This window comes from Heterocephalus glaber, unplaced genomic scaffold (assembly GCF_053883595.1).
Source record: "Heterocephalus glaber isolate CG9 unplaced genomic scaffold, H.glaber_assembly_v1.0 deba00001588, whole genome shotgun sequence".
NCBI lineage: Eukaryota > Metazoa > Chordata > Mammalia > Rodentia > Bathyergidae > Heterocephalus > Heterocephalus glaber.
In genome coordinates this window covers 299,535-319,136 of record NW_028258366.1, presented here as the reverse complement: position 1 = coordinate 319,136, position 19,602 = coordinate 299,535, and the positions used below count along the sequence as shown (strand labels likewise).

Here is a 19,602-nt window from a genome sequence, read left to right as displayed (position 1 = left end):
CCCATGTATTCTTAACTGTTTCTTTGGCTTTGTCTCCTCCAGACTCAAAGCTATACAGCTACCAAGATGACAATGCCTAGCGCCTATCGAAGGCCTTTGGATAGATCCTCTGCAGAGTAATTTGACTGCTGATCACAACTACGACCCTTCTCAGCTGGAAGTAGCCAGAACGGTCTTTGCCCTTTGCCCTCTCACAGCAGTTAGGGGTCCTTCTTCAGAGGGGAGAATACTGCAGATAGGTAAGTTAATTAGATATCTTGTAGGCAGTTAGACAGGGCCAGCCCACAAGGAGCCAACATGGGGAAAGTGAAGACACATTCACTGAAGGCCAGCACTGTAAAAGGAGAGAAACTACCACACCCATGTAGGATGAATAGCAGTTACTGATATTCTAAACAGGTTATCAATCACCTGGGTGGAGGGCCATGGTTTTAACCCAGCCTCTGTGGGAAATATCCCTGACCCCCACCCTTACTGAAAATCCTTGTACGCTTGCTACATGACTTACTACCCCATTTGACCCCCATTTAATCAATATTATCTGGGTGACTATACCTGTAATCTTATAGGTTGGTCATGGTTTTGTCCCACCTCATGCCCACCTTATAAATTTCCATTGGGTCTTACAGTTTTGTCCCACTTTGTAGCCGCCTCACCACATGGCTTTGCTGTATAAAACATCTTTGAAAAGTGGAGTGGGCGGGCAATCCACTTTCCAGTCCCTCTTCTGTCTCTCTTAGGCAGAAGCTTTCTTTCACTCAATAAATTTTCCTACTCTTAAAAAATAAAAAATAAAGTGAAGAGACAACCTATAGAATGGTAAAAAATATTTGCCAATTATTCATCCAACAAAGGATTAATTTCCAGAATGTATAGGGAACTTGAACCAACAGCAAAACAAAAGAACAAAAAACAAGTGAAATAATCCAATTTAAAAACAGATGAATGATCTGAATGGACATTTTTCAAAAGGTGATATACAAATGGCCAAGAAGTATGTGAAAAAAAAATACTCAACACCACTAATAATCAGGGTAGCACAAATCAAAACCATAATGAGTATCAACTTCTCCCAGTTAGAATGGCTATAACCAAAAGGACAAAAAGTAAGTGGTGGTGAAGATACAGAAAAAGGGAATTATCATGCATCGTTAATAGGAATGTAAATTAGTTCAGCCACTATGGAAAACAATACGGAGGTTTCCCAGAAAAACCTTAGAGATGAAATCACCAAATGGTCCAGGTATTCCACTACTTGGACTATGTCCACATGCACTGAAATCAGTATGACAAAGAGATGTCTGCACTCACATGTTTGTTGTAGCACTGTTTGCAACAGCCAGGGTGTGGAATCAAAGTAGGTGTCTACCAACAGATGAATGGATAAAGAAAATGTGGATAAAGAAAAGATATCCACAATGGAATAATATTCAGCCATTAGAAGAACGAATTTCTGTCATTTGCAGCAACATAGATGGAACCAGAAGACATGTTCAGTGAAATAAGTCATGCACAGAATGACAACTACACATATTGTAACTGTATTTGTGGCAGTTAAAAAGTTGATGTCAAAAATGGTTACACGGGCCTGGGAAGAGCGCGGGGAAGGAGGGAAGGATAGACTGAATAAGGACAGTCAACGGGTACTGGCGTGCAGTTGGATAAAGGGGTAACTTCTAACGTGGAGTAGCTTAGAACAGGATTAGTATAGTTGAGAACAATTAAGTGAAGACTTCAAAGTAGCTAGTGGAAAGAATTTTGAATGTTCCCAACAACATCAAGTGATGTACGTCTAAGGTGATCAGTATGCTATTTACCTGTTCTGACCATAACACATTTTATACATGTACTGAAATGTCACACTCTACCTCAAATATGTACAGTTACTATGGATCAATAAATATATTAAAATTTTTGCCCCAAAGATAGGCAAGACATCTAGACAACACCAATCACCATTAGAACAACTCTCCCTGCTGGCCATGATTTCCACAGCTCTTACATTAGGTCTTGCTCATGTCCAGTGATAAAAGCTCCCTGTCTTCATGCCTTGGGGCCTTCAGAAGGGCAATGGGCTTAATCCACAACTCAGCCCCCTCATCCATCCACCTAAGACACTGAGCACTGGGGCTGGGGAAACCACAGTGAGCCTGGCAAAGCCCTGTCTCAGGGCAGCTCTGTTCTGTCCCACCAGTCAATACCCAGGCGCCCCCGGTGCCCAGGAGGAGGAAGGAGGAGGTGATGTTTTAGGAAGCTGGAGCACTGGGAGGTGCTTGGAATAGGTGGCCTTGAAGGAGCAAAGAGTATGTGACAGGTGGCTGTGGGAGGAGAGCAGAGAGTCTGTCATTGGACCCACTGACATCCCAGACAAGAGCTATGGCCTGGAGGGTCCCATTCACATACAGGAGACAACAGCACTGACTTCTGATGCTAGGAGACAGAAGGAGGGGGAGGTCCGTTCTCCAGCCCCAGGTGGCATGTCTGGGGAGCTCGGCAGTGAGCCTGCTCATGGGGACGGCCCTGTGCCTGCCTCTGCCCATTCATATTACCCGCCTTGATGTGTCCTCAGCCTGAGAGATGCTGAGAAGAGCGATGTGGAGAGCCCAGGCGCCTGGCTGTCCTCCTTGCAGGTTGGCTGGGGATAGGTGTCCCAGATGCCTCTCACCTACTATGCATATTCACCTGGGCTGGCGCTTCCCACCCACCTCTGTTCTGGTTCCTCAGAGAGCAAAGGCAGTTTATTCCCAGTCATGAGCTGATAGCCAGGGCCTCTGTTTATGCCTCGGTCTGATGCAGAGGGACGGGGCCTTCCTAGGCAGGGTGGGCGGGGTCAGAGCCTCACACGGGTTGAGCATTTGACACCATGAGCCTGCATCTGGGCCAGGGCGAGTCGCCAGCCACTCTCGGGGAAGGGCGCATTGGAACTGTTGGGGCAGTAGGGCCAAATACAGGGCTGGCTGCCCAGAGGGCTCAGCCTGCCTCAGCCCCCCTATCTGGAAAGGCTAGGGAAGCCTCTGCAGATCTCAAACCTGAGTCAAGACTGCACTGGTAAGGCAGGGAGCATCTGAGAACAGAAGCCAGGAGATGCCAGTCTGGACTAGGACCCACCCATGCCTGGTCCTCGGTCAGTGGTCAGGTTGGGTGGAGCTGCAGGACAGAGCGCCCTCCCTACTGAAAACCAGGCTCATGACAGGAGGAGGTGCAGAGGCAGACCTGGAGGAGCTGGGGACAAGGCCAGGAGAGTCCCAGTCCCACAAGGAACTGCTGGGGCAGCACAGATGCTGAGCAGCCAGAGTGGACACTGCTTGATACGCCACAGTGCTGTGTTACAGAAAAGCATCTTCCAGTCCCTGTGTCCGTCTGCACAGAGACCCGACAGCACAGTGTGCACTGGGGAAAACAAGCTCACTGGGGAAAACAAGCTCACTGGGCTCTGGCCTGCCCCAGAGGGTCCAGGGTCAAGGATGCAGATGGCTACGAGTCACCGTCCTTGCCAGTGGCACCCCCAGCCTCCTTGCCAGTGCAGACCGACCACTGCCCCTGATGCAAGGTCAGCAGAGGCCGGGCAGCCCAGCGGTGCACACTGGAGCTGACACTGGGTAACGTGAGTGGGCTGTGCATCCTGGTGTGGGGCACAGGTGGCGGCTAGTGGGGCACAAACGTCACAGGACCTGCCAGTTTTGGTGGGGAAACAAGGTGGTGTCAAAGCACCTCCCTGCAGGGTGGCTGTGGACAGCGCCCCGGGGGTACTCCAGTGTGTGCCTTGCACGCGCACTGGGCGTGGGATGATCTTGTAAATGGTGTTCTTTGCAGATGATGTGAGGCAGGGCTGCTTCTGTGTGTTTCCCAGGACTCTTCCTGTCACCGGCCCCTCCCTGCAGTCTCCTCTTCATCAGGAGACCTTCATCTCCTCTGACCTCACAGATGACACTGCTTCCTCCTTTGTCCCACTGACACATCTCTTATGGTTTCGCTTTTTGTATTTATGGTGCAGCTCCTCAAGCTGCCGGCCTGCAAGCTCCTTGAAGGCAGAAACTACTTGGTGTGTGTGTGTGTGTGTGTGTTATACCGAAAGCTCCTTGAAGGCAGAAACTACTTGGGTGTGTGTGTGTGTGTGTGTGTGTGTGTGTGTGTGTGTGTTATACCGAAAGCTCCTTGAAGGCAGAAACTACTTGGGGGTGTGTGTGTGTGTGTTATACCAGAGATCTACTCCAGGGCTGCTCTACCACTGAGCTACATTCCCGTGCCTTTTGAAATTTTCAGTTTGAGTCAGGGTCTCAGCAAGCTGCCTCAGCCTCCCTACATGCTGGGATTATAGATGTGCTCCTGTCCCCCATCAAGGAGAGGCACATCTTAAACAGGCCCGCTGGTGGTGCTGCTGAGCAGCCCTGGAGAGGACACTAAGGGTTTCACAGTTCCCAGAATTCCTGTGTCCTGGTTTCTCTGACTTACCCCAAACCACAAGTATCTGGGAATAACGTACTTCAACAGTGCATTTTCAAACAGCATGTTGCCAGTTTGGGTCAGTGTAGCAGCAGTCACAACAACGACAGTAATTTAAATGAGCATCTCTATTTTAGTGACACTGAGCATGACGTTAACCTTGCCCGATCTTTTCCTGGGACTCCGATGTCCTTGATTTAATGCACGTCACCTGGTGGCTGCTCAGTGTGCTCAGAGGCACCCAGAGCGGGGAGGGAGGTCACAGAGAGTCGTTAAGCACTGTACCCCGACTGCAGACTGTGCCAACGCCTTCAATTGCAGACAGAAACATGGCCTGGTGTGTGGCCTCACGATTGATCCCTGCAGCCCTTTCTTGGTAAACACCAGGCTAGGTAGAGAGGCAGGAGCCCCAGTCATAATCAGCAGCAAGAGAGTCCCATGTTCCTAGGCATCAGACAGAGACTTGCACATCGACTCTTCTTCATTCAGTGCACAGCGCATCTGCTGGGATCACAAGAGCTGAGCAGCCCGGCCAGCTCTAATCTCCCAGGGCGAAGAAGGGCCACAGCTGTCGGGTGGCAGAGGAGCTGGGAAGGTCACCAAGGTCACGGGCAGCTGATGCCCTTGGCTCCGTCCTCAGTGGGGCCTGTGTGCGGCCCTTTCCCTGCTATCTCCACTGAGTCATCCTTGTCATCGTGGGCAGTGCCAGCTCTGCAGAAGCCGGTGGGAAGGTCCCCTCTGCGGCCACACTGCTAACTGCTTCACGGCCACCAAGCTGGACAGCAGCCTCTCTGATCTGGGCCCCCAGTGGTTTGCAGAGCCAGCTCCCTCTGTACCATGTGCCGCCTCCAGATCTTCACCCAAGTGAGATGGGCCCTGCCTGAAACCAGCACTGTGGGGCTGGAGCAAAGCTTTATTTTCAAAGATCACAATTTAACCACCTAGGACTGGGGGCGTAGCTCAGCACTAGAGCGTGTGACGGGGTGGAAGGCCCTGCGTTTAATGCCCAGGACCACACACAGAAAAAAACATGTAGTCAGCTGTATTGATGGGGCTGGGGCAAAAGACACACAGATGCAACTGTAAATTCTTTGACACTACTAGTTTCACTGGACACAGATGGCCAGTGACTATTTAGTCTAGGTGCTCCAAAAATAGACTTGTGAATGCTGGAAAATGACCTGTGGTGATTATATAAGGAGCTTGGCCTTCATTCAGAATGAAGCATGCTTGCTTATTCTTGGCTATGACACCAAAAGCATGGGCCACAACAACAGAAAATAAACCAGACTACACTGGGATTAGCAACTGGGCATCACAGGACACTCAAGAGAGTTAAATGGCAACCCATGGAGTGGGAGAAAATATTTTCAAATTGTTTATCTAATAAGGATTTAATAACATGCATATATATATATATCCTACAACTCAACAACAGGAACAATCCAATTTAAAAAATGGATCAAGTACTTTTCCAGATAAGATATAAAAATGGCCACTAAACAGATGAAAAGATGTTTACCATCACTAGTCATTAGAGAAATGCAAATTTAAACCAAAACCACAATTAGATAGTACTTCACACCCAATAGGATTGCTATTAAAAAGCAGGAAATAATTTCTCACAAGGATGTGGATAAAGGAGAGCCTCTGGGCTCTGCACTGGTGGGAATAGAATGCTTTAGCTCTGTGGGAGATGGGAGGGCAGGTTCTCAAAAAATTAAACATAGAATCGCCATATAATCCAGCATTCCACAATTAGGTCTTTAGCCCCATATAATTGAAAGCAGGGATTTGAACAGATATTTGTATGTCTATGTTTACAGCAACGTTATTCATATTAGTTAGAAGTTGGCAACAGCCCAAATGCCCACAAGAAATGAGTGGATAAACAAAACGTGGTATACACACACAAAGGATTATTATTCGGCCTTAAAAAGGAATGGAATTCTGAAACATGTCACAACACGGAGAAACTTCAAAAACATGAAGTGAAATGAGCCTGACGTGACAGGACGATTATTATATGATTTCACTTACATGAGAGACAGAGTAGTCAAATTCATAAAGACAGAAAGAATAGTGTTTGCCAGTGGGGAGGGAGAAGGCATAGGAGCTCGGGTTTAGTGGGTACAGTTTCTCCTTGGAGCGATGGACTGTGGAGCAGACTGCACAGTAATGTGAATATGCTTCATTCCACTGATGCTACACCTAAAGATGGTTAAGATGGTAAATTATGGGTTACGTATATTCTCCCACAATAAAAATTACTTTAAAAAAACAAGTTCAAAACCCCTAACCCCTTGCCAGGCTAGGTGAGCAGGGGTGATGCGAGCAGGTACCCAGGTGGGCTCAATGTGGCCAGGTGTCCCCACTCTTCTTTGGATGACTCTGTCTCAGGAAAACGTGATATGGTGACAAGGGCCTCCCCTGCCACTGACTAGCATTTGTTTCCAAAGTACATATAAACTGGAACAAAGTGATACTACCACTGACTTATACATTCCCTTCCCTAAACCCAGGAACCAAAGTGCCACTAGGCTGAGTGCTGCTCGCAGGTTCCTCACAGGCTCAGCTTAGGAAAGTCCTGAGGCACTAAATCTGGAGGTATCGAAAGGCATCTCAAGATAAGTGCATCAGCGAGAACACTCAGGGTCTCAGAGACACTTGGGGACACTGGTGAGATCCCTGGGGGCCATGAGGTATCACACATGCAGATGGAATCACCTGTTGCTTCCCCATTTTAAGAGAAAGCTCTCCTCTGCCCAGGGCCAGCACGGGTGGATGGGGACACCTCGCTTCAGGTGTCCCCATGGCAGGAGACAGGCCTCTATGGGGCCATGTGCTCTGCTGCATCATCATGTGAGCTCTGCTTGCAAACTCCAGGTAAGGAGACCCTTGTGAGGCGGCTCAGAGCCAGGCTGCCAGGCTAGGATGTGGGCGCCTCCCACACTGTCTCAAGGAGCGCTGTCCAGTTCTCCTGCTGAAGGGACCGAGGCAGGGCTGTCAGTGCGGCTCCTGGCAGCAGTCCTGGGATACAGGAAGACAGGGACAGACCAGGAGTGGACAGGGGCTGGGATGCGAGTAGGTGCTGTCTCGTGACTCGGGAGAAATCAAGGGTGTCTGCAAACTCTGCATCCTACTCCCCTTCTGTTGGCCTCTGACAGTTACATATTTTAATTTGTTCCTCATCACCATTTTTACAATAAATTTAACACCAATCATTGATCTCTGGCCAGTGATGAATATTAAAATCCCCCCAAATGTGTCATTTGGATGCTGTGCTAAGCAAAACGGGACTCATTTTCCTTCTAATTTCTGGGGACTTAAATTTATTTAATTTCCACCCTGTTTAAGTTTCCTTGTATTACAAGCCTCATTCCAGACCACAGCTCCGCCTTCTTGTGAATAAGGTCTATTGTACATGTGAAAAACACAAAGAAAAATGACACAATGGAAAAGAAGAAAGCAGAGCTTAAAGATAAAGGGATAATTAGAACATTGCCGCACAAAGGAAATGTAATGAAAGGGTTGTGTCTGAAATGCATTGGCATGTTACTGTATATAGAAGTATGAACTTTCTCTAATTTTGTTTTCAATATTTCCTAGATCTTTCTTGCAAATGTACACTACACTAAGCCAACCAAAAAAAATCTAAACCATCTTGTTTATATGTTACTGATCTCAACATTAGGTTAATCTATATGAAGCAGTTAAATTCTTATTTCAATCTCTGGAAAAGAAAAAGAAAAGGAAACCAACAGAACCTGAAGTACTAAGGAGCAGATCCCAATGGCCAGGGGCAGGTTTAAGTAGGAATGCATAAGACCAAGGTGGCCTATTTTATTCCCTTCATTCTGATTCTACTAAATCAAAGAGTTGAATGATCTATGGCCAGCAGGTCAAATTTGGACTAATGTTTTTATAAGTTTTTTCATGTGTATGTATCTTTTTATACTTTTAAAAAGTTGAAAAAATTTTAAATGGTATTTTCTGCTGTGTTAAAATTATACAAAATAGTTTAAGTGAAATAATGCCAGTCTTATCATGACTGTTTTCATGCTACAATCATCCAGTTGAATAGCTCCAAGATCACATGGCCCATAAAACCTAAAATATTTACTATCTGCTTCATTACCTAAAAAGTTGGCTGACCACTGGACCAGAAGGCACTTTGGAGATGCAACAGCAGCTTTTGGGAGAACAAATTTTTACTGTTTGTTGGAATATGTAAGAATGGCTTCTGGAAATGGTAAACTGTGGGAGAGAATGGTCTCCAAACTGAGAAATATGGTATAGCTAGATACAGGTTTCCAATTATTATACAGACTCTGCTAGCATTTAAGAAAAGGTGTAGAAAAAAATCCTTGAGGGGTGAACTAGACACCAACTAGACATTGTGCATCTTAAAGGTTCCAGAATCTGTCATGTAGACAGACAGCCTTCCTCCTGTCTTCCATTGCTGGTTGTTGCTTCAGGAGTCCTTTCCTGTTGAGCCCCCATTCCCTGCAGGGTACATGCTTTCGGCCAAGTCCCAGCAGCCACTGTGGAAGCCAGGCATGGTACCATGTGCTGGCAACCACAGGACTCTGGGAGGTGAGGCGGGGGATTACAAGTTTGAAGCTAGCTTGGGCAACTTAGTGACTTAGTATGACCTTGGCACAAGAAACGCAAAACAAAAAAGGACTGAGTGCGTAGCTCAGTGTGAAGGCCCTGGGCTCAATCCTCAGTTCCACAAACAACCCAAAACCAAAACAAAAGTTCCTGAGTTGGTAAATCCCAAGGAACTGCTCCTATGGGAACTACGAGGTGAGAGCCCCACCAGCTGCTGGTGACAATGTTTTCATCAAACGACTGATGCGTAACCTTGTTTTATGCACATCTCTGTTCACAAAGACACTGATGCAGGACAGACGGCCAATTCATGGCCTACAGCACCACAGCAGCTCGTGCCTGAATGGTACTTTTCAAACACATAAGCCCCATCACATCCTTTCTGTGCTCAGGAAGACCAGACAGAGCTTGGGAGTCTTCTCAACAACAGAAGCTCCAAATGCACAATATGGCAGGAAACAGATCTCAAGATGGACTCATACTTAGAGCAGGAGAGCTGAAACAAGAGGGCAGAGCCACCTTGTCAACCTTGGACACAGATGAGCCCATCCGGTGGGGTGGTGTTTTCTACTGCTTTGCACATGTCTGAGAGTCACTGCATAAGTGCCCTGGCATGGATTTCAGGTTTACAAATAAACTTTAGTGAACTGGTAAATGCACAGTGTGAGGATGATTCGGAGTGATGTAATTTAATTATATACACTTTCTAGTCCCATGACCTTGATAAACATCACTGACCAACTGGTATCTCCTTGGCCATTCATGATCAGCTGTTGAAAGGTGATCCCTGCAGTGTAAGATGGCACTGGGAACTGCGCCCCTCTTGACTTGCTCCACCGGTGCTCTCTGCCTTTGTCAGCTTTGCTGCCCTCCTACCTCGGCACACCTGCCACTGATCCTCACTGTGTAGGTGGCTCTGCACACTGCCTATCTCCTCTGACCAGCACCATCTCAAGACAGTTCACATCATGCCCGGGGCAGGTTGCTTTTCTCATGGGGGCTGGAGCCTCTGTTCAAAGTTTATTATGAATTTCAAGATGGCAGCAGCCATTGTCATGGCGAGAGTCAGACCCTTCCTTCCATGTGAGGAACCCTGTGCGACTGCCCGGGACACATGCTGCAACACTGGCCCCCCATGTTGCCCACTTTATGGAGTGGTCCAGAATGCTGCCTAACCTGCCAGGGGCAACAGAACTAACCAGGTGGACGGCCGGTCCTGCCAGCCACAGGTGACATTTCTCTCAGGCACTACTCTCCCTCCTGCACATCCACCTTCTGGCTCCTGCCTCATGTATGAACCTGGGAAAATTTGCTGGACCCCCGTTTTAATTCCTTTCTCCCTAAGAAAGGGAGAAAAAGAGCTGAGTAAGTATTACCATTACTTTCTTTTTATAGAGAAAGAAATGACGGGACACAAGTTTAAATAGTAATATTTACTCATCCTCACATTGTAGAGGCATTGTAAGAATTAATAACAAGATTTAAGAAGAAAGGGACTAAGTAAAGCCTAGGAATTCATCGTTATTATTATGCTGTAAGGAGAGGGATTTAGACCGCATAAGAAGGAGGGATTTATTGACACAGGTGTTAAACAATGAGACAGTTTTCCAAAATCTCCTCTAGATATATTTCAGATTAGGTAGAGATTCCTTTGTATCAGGTTTGATTTAGATGAGACCCTCTGGAGCATGGCCCTCAGTGGTTCTTTCTACCTGAACTTTTGTTTTTCCAGAAACACAAGGCACATCTCTTGTGTCAGGTGGGCATGGAATGCAAGGCCAGGCCCTTGCTTCTCAACAGCATTCCTACAGGAAGCTACATTCTGATCAGCTTTCAGTCCAACCGTGGGCAATGGCACTTGTCCTGGGGGGATGCCACCTGTGTGTTGCTGATGTATGATGATGCAAAAGGAATGACTGACTTTAGAAAAAAGTACTTTCTCCCCTCTTTGAATAAAATGGAATAAGACAACTTCCATTTTGTTGGTTAAGGATTAAAAGAAGCCAACTATTGTCTGCTATCATAGTAAGTTCATATGAGAAGATTTTAACAGCCAAACAAAAACAGAATGTGAGAAAATATTTGCAAATCACATATTTGAAAAGAAGCTAATATCTAGGCTACATAAAGAGTTCCTATAATTCAGCAATTAAAAAAACTAATTAAAATTGGGCCACAGACTTTAATAGACATTTCTCCAAAGAAGATACACAAATGGTCAATAAACACACGAAAAGATACTAATCATTAGAGAAATGCAAGTCAAAATTACAATGAGACTGTACTTCACACTATTAGGATGGTTACTGTGAAAGAAAGAAAGAGAGAGAGAGGAAGGGAGAGGAAAGAAAGAACAAGAGACAAAGTAACAGGTACGTAAGGACATGAAGAAAGTGGAGCTCATGTGCATGGTGGGTGACAATGTGAAATGGCATAGCTACTGTGCAAACCAGTTAGGTGGTTCCTCAAAAAATTAAGGATACCATTTTTGTATGTTGTACCAATTACATTTACAAGCATATACTCTGAAGAACTGAAAGGGAGGTCACAAAGACATTTTACATCCATGTTCAAAGTAGCGGTACTCACAACAGTTAAGAGGGAGCAACCCAAGTGTTCCTTGCCGGATTAGCACATGAACAGCTTGGGATATGTGTAGGCAAAGGAGTATTATTCAGCCTTAAAACACAAGAAAATTCTGAAGGACTCTGCAATGTGGATGGACCTAGAGGGTATTAAGCCAGACATACATGACAAATACTACAAGATTCCTTCCATGTGAGGCAGCTGGAGAGCCAAACTTACAGATATGGAAAGTGCAAGAGTGGTTGCCAGGAGCTGGGGGCAGAATAGGGAACAGTTTTTGTGCAATGGACACAGAGGTTTAGTTTTGTAAGATGAAGAATTCTGGGAGATCAGTTACATAAGGTAAATGTACTTAACACTACTGAACTGTACACTGAAAAAACATTTAAGACAGTAAATTTTGTTTTTGTGTGTTTTGCCACAACTTAAAGTACAATAATATAAAAGGAAGGACAGAGTTCCTGTCCTGCAGGATTCTTCCTCATTTCTCCAAAATCTGGTATAACTGCATCTTAGGGTATTGTTTGGCTGTGGACCAACAGTTGGTAAAAATTAGCCCCTGAATATATTTAAATGTTTTAAATTAACCATTTCCAAAAAGATAAGGAAATGCCCCCGATTTTGTTTTGAGTCAGCCTCAGAAAACCATGACCAAGCATGAAAGAGGGGCGGAGATAAAGGAGGACACCCCCACCCCCAAGCCTTCCTATCTCTCTGGCTGGACTCCGTAGTAGCTCCAGCTCCCAGCACAAAATGCACACCGATCCTTGGAGCGCTCGGGTATTTCCACACCACACGCAAAGCCACCAATTCATATTTACCCATCATACTGAAATAATGGGGCATTCTGACCTACTATTTCTCATTTTTAAATTTTTAAATGAACTTGTGGCATTTAAAAAGTTATACACACATAAAAATGTTTTCATTGAAAATAATGATCCATTGGTACCATTCACCCAGCGTACAGGCTGAGTGAACGACAGTACTGTATGCCCTCAAAACTACAAGTTTGGAAGTGCAAAATAAATAAATAAATAAAATTTTAAAAAGTAAGTGCAAATGCCAGCCCTTATCTACAAGAGGAACTCGAGAGATGTAGTATAAATAATTGTTCTGTTGATTTCATCAGCTACACGAAGACTAAGATGTGCCTTGTCACTTACGCACTGAATTTGAAATCTTTACCTGTGAAGATTTCCTTTTCCAGAAGTCATTTTTGGTAGAATTAGTGTCCTCCCCTCTCCCCTGGTGCCTTGGGAGCTCATAAGGCTTTGCTCATTTAGCTGGCTCTGAAACAAACAACTCTTCCTGTATTTAGAATCTTTCTTAGTCATGGTCTCATCAAAGAAGAAGGCAGCAGAGCACTGCTAAAGATTGTATTAAATGGTTGCTTAGCTCAGGGAGAAAGAATGTGGTTTTGAATCTTGATCAGAGCTATACACACGCACACACGCACACGTGGGGTATGGCCGGGCTGGGCACACTGTTATAAATAGATTCATACACTCTCATCTCATGGTCACTGGAGCAATAGGAAGAGAGGGTGAATCTTGCTCAGCGCATGTATGTGGCAGGCTCCTTAGATGCTCATTCACGTCTCGAGACCCCCTGCAAGATGGGGCTCACTCCCCTTGTACAGGTGAAGGAGCTGAGGGTTAAACCCCACAAGCAGCCACGTTTACTGAGACGAACAGGGCAGCAGCGCAGGCGGCCCTTGCTCTCCTGTCTGTGACGGTCAGGTGTCTGCGCTGGGCTCCTACTGGGCCGCAGAACTTTTCCTGAGGAGAAACTGACTGGGAAGACTGAGAAAGTCCAATGGGACAGTGAGCTGGCTGCCCAGATAAACGGAGAAATGGGCCAAACTGGTAGCTGGCATCTTTGGGAATGCGGTCAGGAAAGCTTAGAATAGGCTGGTGTCGCTCTCCACACCACCTATGGCAGAATCATGATGGCAACTGCCAGTACTGCAGCCTGGATGCAGGAACACCCACCAATTAAATGAGCAAGGAGAACCTCAGAGTAACGTGTTAATAGTCTGGGCTGCTTGCAGCAGTGTCACTTTTGGTGGTTACTGTGTCACTGAAACTTAATGCCCTTTCCACCCAAAGAATGAAGTCTCCCCAGCACGCAGGGGCTCTGCTGGCTGTATGGCCAGATTCCTGCTCCTCCTCCCACCAGCACAGAGAGGGGAACCCTTGGCCCCCAGGGGCCCCAGCTTTCTCCACGGAGGCAGACAGCATCATTGAGCAGAGGCTCTTCAGAGCCTTCCCCTCTGTCAGGCAGAGGACGGCGAGTGCTGCCTGCCAGGCCAGCAGCAGCTGCAGCCAGGTTTCATGATGAGATGCAGCAGCGTGGCCGAGGTTCGGGCAGACCTAACATGTTACCTTGAGAACTGCTAAACACATAGGACATTTGTGTGCAAAACCAGGTGGATGGCCTTGAGTGTGACAGCATGGCTCACAGACATGGTGCCCTTCAGGACAACAAGGAAGAGTCCAGGGGTGGTGGAGAACAAGCAGCAGCCCATCCTGCAGCTGCTGGCAGCCGAAGCACTCCGTCCTCCCATGCAGTGCCAGGAGCACTGCACAGAGAGTCTACAGGGTCCAGTGGCCACCAGCTACCTGGGATCCCTGGGAAATCACTCTCTGTGCTTCTGCCTTCTTCTACACAAGCGTTTCTCTGACCCTCCCCTGGGAATCCTCCACATCCTGCCAAGCACAGCTGGCTCCACACTTTTTCCACAAGGCTTGCTATCACTGAGGAATGAATGGCAATTAGCCTACTGCTCACTATGTGCAGATTCCTACAGCTCCCAGCTCGCCGCCCTGTGACCTCTGGATGCTGTCTGGCTGCCTTTGGGTCCCTCGCCAGCCCTGCACTTTTAGACACGGAAATGTTTGCCAAACAAGGCAAACACCTTCCTCTTCCAGACAATTAAGTTCCCTCAGGATGGGCGATCTGCTCACATTTGCACCTCTGGTCTCGGAACACAGCCGGGCCTTGCCAACCAAGGAATGAACGTAGAAGCACACACACGCTATCAAGTGTCCCATGGCTCAGGGGACCAATTTCAGCACCTGATTATCTTCCACCTTGCATTGTGCTGCAGCCACCTCTGTGAAAGCTAAGCTAATCCAGGGCTGAGTTGGTGTCATCTGCTTTGTTTGTATCCTCTGTGGTATATCCACATTGCTAGGCATAAGGCACATTTGTGCCAAGTGTACATACTGAAATAAAATCACAAATGCATACTCTACTAAAAAAGGGCAATTTTGCCTCAAGGGATGATATTCGTGTTTTTTATATTTTCTCTTCTATACACTGACTATAACAGAAACAGTCCTTGATCTCTAAGAACAAATAGAAGTTAGCAATAAATTCATTAGATACACCAGAATGTGCTTCATAAGAAGGAAGGAATTAATTAATTTCCCACAGGAAATTAATTAATACTTCTAGTGATAGCTTAAAAATGATTACTGTCAATTCTCTATAGTAGAAGAAAGAATCTAAATGTTTCACATACAAGAACCAAACATTGAGAATGGAAAATTACATTCACTCCTAGGAGCCTCACTACAGCTGCTTTCTTTGAAATCATTTTTTAGGGAAAGATTGAGGTTCAGAAGGTTTATGAGTCATTAAAGCAGCTGACCAATTCCAACACTTAACTGTCAACCTGTTCTTTCAGAGAACTTTCCTTTACTTGGCACTGTTCTCCCTACACATATGTGCACCATGTGGAACAGATGTACCTGTGTGCATGTGTCCTGGAATGGAGCATCCTATAAACTTGTTTTTCAGTCCTAGGGATGGAACCCAAGGCCTCTGCACTGGCCTACTTCCCTAGCCCTTTTTTTAGTGCACATTTTTAAAGCAAAACTGTGATCTATACCTGGATGTGTTGGCACATGACCATAATCCCAGCACTCTGGAAGGCTGAGTAGGAGGATTTGTAAGTTTGAGCCCAGCCTGGGTAACTTAGTAAGACCTTGTCTCAAAATTTAAAATGAAATAAGAAAGGGCCAGGATGTAGCTTAGTGTGAAAACCCTAGGTTCAAACCTCAGTACTGTAAAACCAAACCAAACAAATAAACAACAAACCAACCAACCAAACCAAACCAAAACTGTGATCTACATTGAAATGGTTTAGATAGTTCTTATGGGTGTGACCCTTAGAAACAAATGTTCTCTTTTCTAGGAGGTGACCAGAAACTGGGCTCTCAGCACAGTGTGTGGGGTAGCTCCTTACTCCCTTGAAGAAAATTCCACAAATGCTGATTCACTAACTTACACGAACGAAAAAGCTGTGGGAAGCCTCAAGGCTGAGTGAGTATGAACTCAGGGAAGGTCGCCATAGGCAAATGGTGGCCAACCTATGGGACACCTGCCACAGCGGGCTATTTGTATCATTGAAAGCTCTAAAAGGTTCGCCTTCACTGCCATGCATTTTCCAATATTCTCTCTGGAACAGAGATACAGAGTATTCAAGACGCTTCTGTTAGGCCACCTTAAAGATCGACATTTGTGAAAAGATTTTAGGATTCCAATGATTCCAAAAAATGTGTTTTTCTCCTAGTGAAAGTGGAATAAGATGAATCAAATTTATTCCTATGTTTCAAACCACCAAAAATGCTCAGGAAAAACCCTTCCAAAAATGGTTTCTAGGATGCTGGATGTCAGTGAAGGATAGTGACACTAGGATAAAAACTCTGTGACAGTGGCTTATACAAGGACTTCTTAGATACAGCACTAAATACATCACTTGTAGGGAAAGCAGTGACCAGGTGGACCTCAGCACTACAGTTTGGCTCTTAACGGGCCCCCAAAAACCCACGTATGAAGGCCGGATCCCCAGCCTGTGGTGCGAGTTGAAGGTGGTAAGAACGCTGACAGGTGGGGCCTAGTGGGGAGTCTTCAGGCTATTGGGGGGCCACTTAAGAGAGAATGTGGGATCGCAGCCTCTTCCTTGCTCTCTTTGTTCCCAGCTTGCCACAAGAAAAGCAGGTTTTGCTTTACACATGCTCCTGCCACATGTGCTGCCTACCTCAGGTCCAAATGCAATCAATCATGGACTGAAACTTCTAGAGCCCGAGTCAAAATGGACGCTTTGTAAGTTGATTGTCTGAGGCATTTGTTATAGGAATGGAAAGCTAACACATTTGCTAACATTAAGAACTGTTGCTCTTCAAAAAGACATTGGTAACAGGATGAAAAGAAGGGCTACAGATTGGGAGAAAAGAATTGCAAATCATGTGTCCAACAAAAGATCTGAATCTAGAGTACAGATAGAAGTCAACAATCAGAAAACAATGTGCGAGAGTTTGACAGGCAGTTCACCAAAGAAGGCATAAGGATGGTAAATGAGCATTTGAAAAGACAATCAGCATCATCAGTCATACAGGAAATGCACATTAAAAACCACAGTGAGATACTGCCACATGGCTAAAACCAGATTAGGCATGCTAAGGTTTAGCTAGGATGTGGAGCAATGTGAACTCTCCTGCACTTCTTAAGGGAATGTAAAATGGTACAACCACTGTGGAAAACATTTTGGCCTTTTATTTAAAAAAAGAAAACATACCTGTAATATAAACAGGCATTCTACTACTTGGTATTACACCAAGAAGATGGAAAGTCTATGTCTATACCAAGACTTGTCCATTAATGCCAAGCGCGGTTTTATTATAGCCTTGAGTTGGAAACAACCCCATTGTCCACGATGGGTGAGTGCACAAATGAATTGTGGAGTATCCATACAGTGGGCTACTACTCCACTAAAAAAAAATCCCTGAAAAACAAAGCAAATCCTTGAACTTTTGATCTAGATACTCAAATAGCATGGATAAATCTCAACATGATTAAAGCCAGTGAAGGAAATACACACAAAAAAGGCTCCTACATGATACTTTGTATGTGGAACACTAGAGAAGACAAATGAATCTATACTGACAGAAAGCAAAGTAGAAAGTACCTGGAGAGCAGGAGGCTCCAGGAAACCTTTGGGGCGGCAGGTACATTTGCTCTCTTGGCTATGCTGACAGCTTCAGCAGTACTATCTACCAACAAGCAACTATCCACTAACAAGCACTTGCACAGAAAGAAGTCCAAGCTTACCGAACTGTGCTCTTTGACCTCCTTCATATTCTCATATGCTAATTATATGATTATTTTAAAAAGACACTAATTTTCCCTGGAAAGTTTTACAGAAAATCAGCGTTTATGACTTCCCGTCTGACTACTATTCACTGTATCCCTGTCTGGTGCCATGCACTGCGCTGGTGCTGAAAACCAGCCAGTGGTGGAGGTTCAGAGGTGGCCTCTTAGTGCTTCCACTGTGCTTCCACTTCAGGCCCACAGAGTCCAAAAGGGTGTGCAAGCCACAAGTTGTGACTTCTCATCACGTGCAAACAGCTTTAAAACATGATTTACTATCATGTGTTGTAATAACAATTACATACTACTTCAGATATTGCACTCATGCCTGCCTGTACAAGTAAGAAAATTCACTAAGAAAAAACCCCCAGGACTCCATTCTAATCTCTACTAAGAAGGGCTTCCAATGAAATCAATGGAACAAAGAGAATTGGTTGTGTCCTCACGTAAGTGCTATGTGGCTTCACCATTACATTCACGGGAAGACATGGATCCAGTTGCCTGTGCATTTCCTTCTGATGGAGCATTACTAGCTGTTCTTCTTAAAGCCTAGTCTACAATCATCTCTGATTTCCACGACTTCCCAGAAAATCACTCTTTAAAGACCCAAGAATAAGCAAAAGTATTTATCACTGAGTTCATCTTGAGAGAAATTTGACTCTTCTTACAGGAAAAGTTCAGAGAAAGCAAAGGTCAAGGAATATGCAAGAGTCTCAGTGTAAAACCCTAGAAAACAATATTCTTTCATTAACCAACCCTATGCCACTGGCACCAGAGAGATAACACTCTACTAGCATAGACATCTAAAGGTGAATCAGTCCTTCAATAGGAACACTATTATAATACTGGTCGCTGTTCCTGCCAACATTTTCCTTCATAGGAAATATTTGCAAAATAATTTATTATTCAAATCATATAGACCCAATTTGAATAATAAATTCTCCAAAAGAAAGTATGGAAACTTCACAAACACGAAGGACTAATTTAGCATAACTGCATACAACACACTTCGAGCCAGAACTGGAAAAGCTGCTCCTACAGTGAAACAAGAAGCATATTTTAAATGATGCACAAAGCAAGTTATCCAAATCAACATTTTGTAGAAGCTGCTAACAAATAGCTCAACTTCGTCTTTAACTGATTAGATCAGAAACAAGCTCAGAATCTTCTTTCTGTATTTACATAGGACAAGAAAGGTGACGCCTAAGAAGAATGATGAGTATGAGATTCAAAATTTGGCAAAGAATAAGATGAACCCAGCTGGCCCTGAACCACTAATAATGTTTTTGAAAGATTGGGTGATTAGATTAACAGTGGTAGAAGATGGACACTATTTATGCAATGTTAAAGCAAACATTTTTATTAACCAAACATTTCCTAAATTGCAAGCAAAAATATGAAATTCAATCTCACACCTGTAGCAGAACTGAGGGCCTTCCCCAGTCAGAGCCACACCCTTTGTTGTAAATGAGGTTTTTCCGAAAGAGAGATTATCCAAAGAAAAATGTCCTTACCCAGATTTCTCTTTTCTTTTTTTTCAGTACCGGGGATCGAACTCAGGTCCTTGTGCTTGTGAGGCAGGTGCCAGAACCACTGAGCTAAATCCCCAGCCCTCCAGATCTCACTCTTGCTGCCTCTCACTGGATAACGCACTCCAACTCCTCCCAAAGCCCTGAAAACTCTGTTCTCCGGTTTCATTTGGTCACCAGTGTGCGTGCGTGCGTGCGTGCGTGCGTGCGTGTGTGTGTGTGTGTGTGTGTGTGTGTGGTTGCTTGTCCTTCAATTCATAGGAACCAAGGG

The 19,602-nt window shown here is 45.2% G+C and overlaps 1 protein-coding gene and 1 pseudogene across 1 annotated transcript in view; both read right to left on the bottom strand.

Moving 5' to 3' along the window:
- The window catches only part of LOC101714416 (mineralocorticoid receptor), a 170,017-nt gene that overhangs the window by 20,364 nt on the left and 130,051 nt on the right, over positions 1-19,602 (bottom strand). The gene's annotated exons all lie outside the window — the stretch shown is intronic.
- The window catches only part of LOC110347521 (glomulin pseudogene), a 37,290-nt pseudogene extending 17,688 nt beyond the window's left edge, over positions 1-19,602 (bottom strand).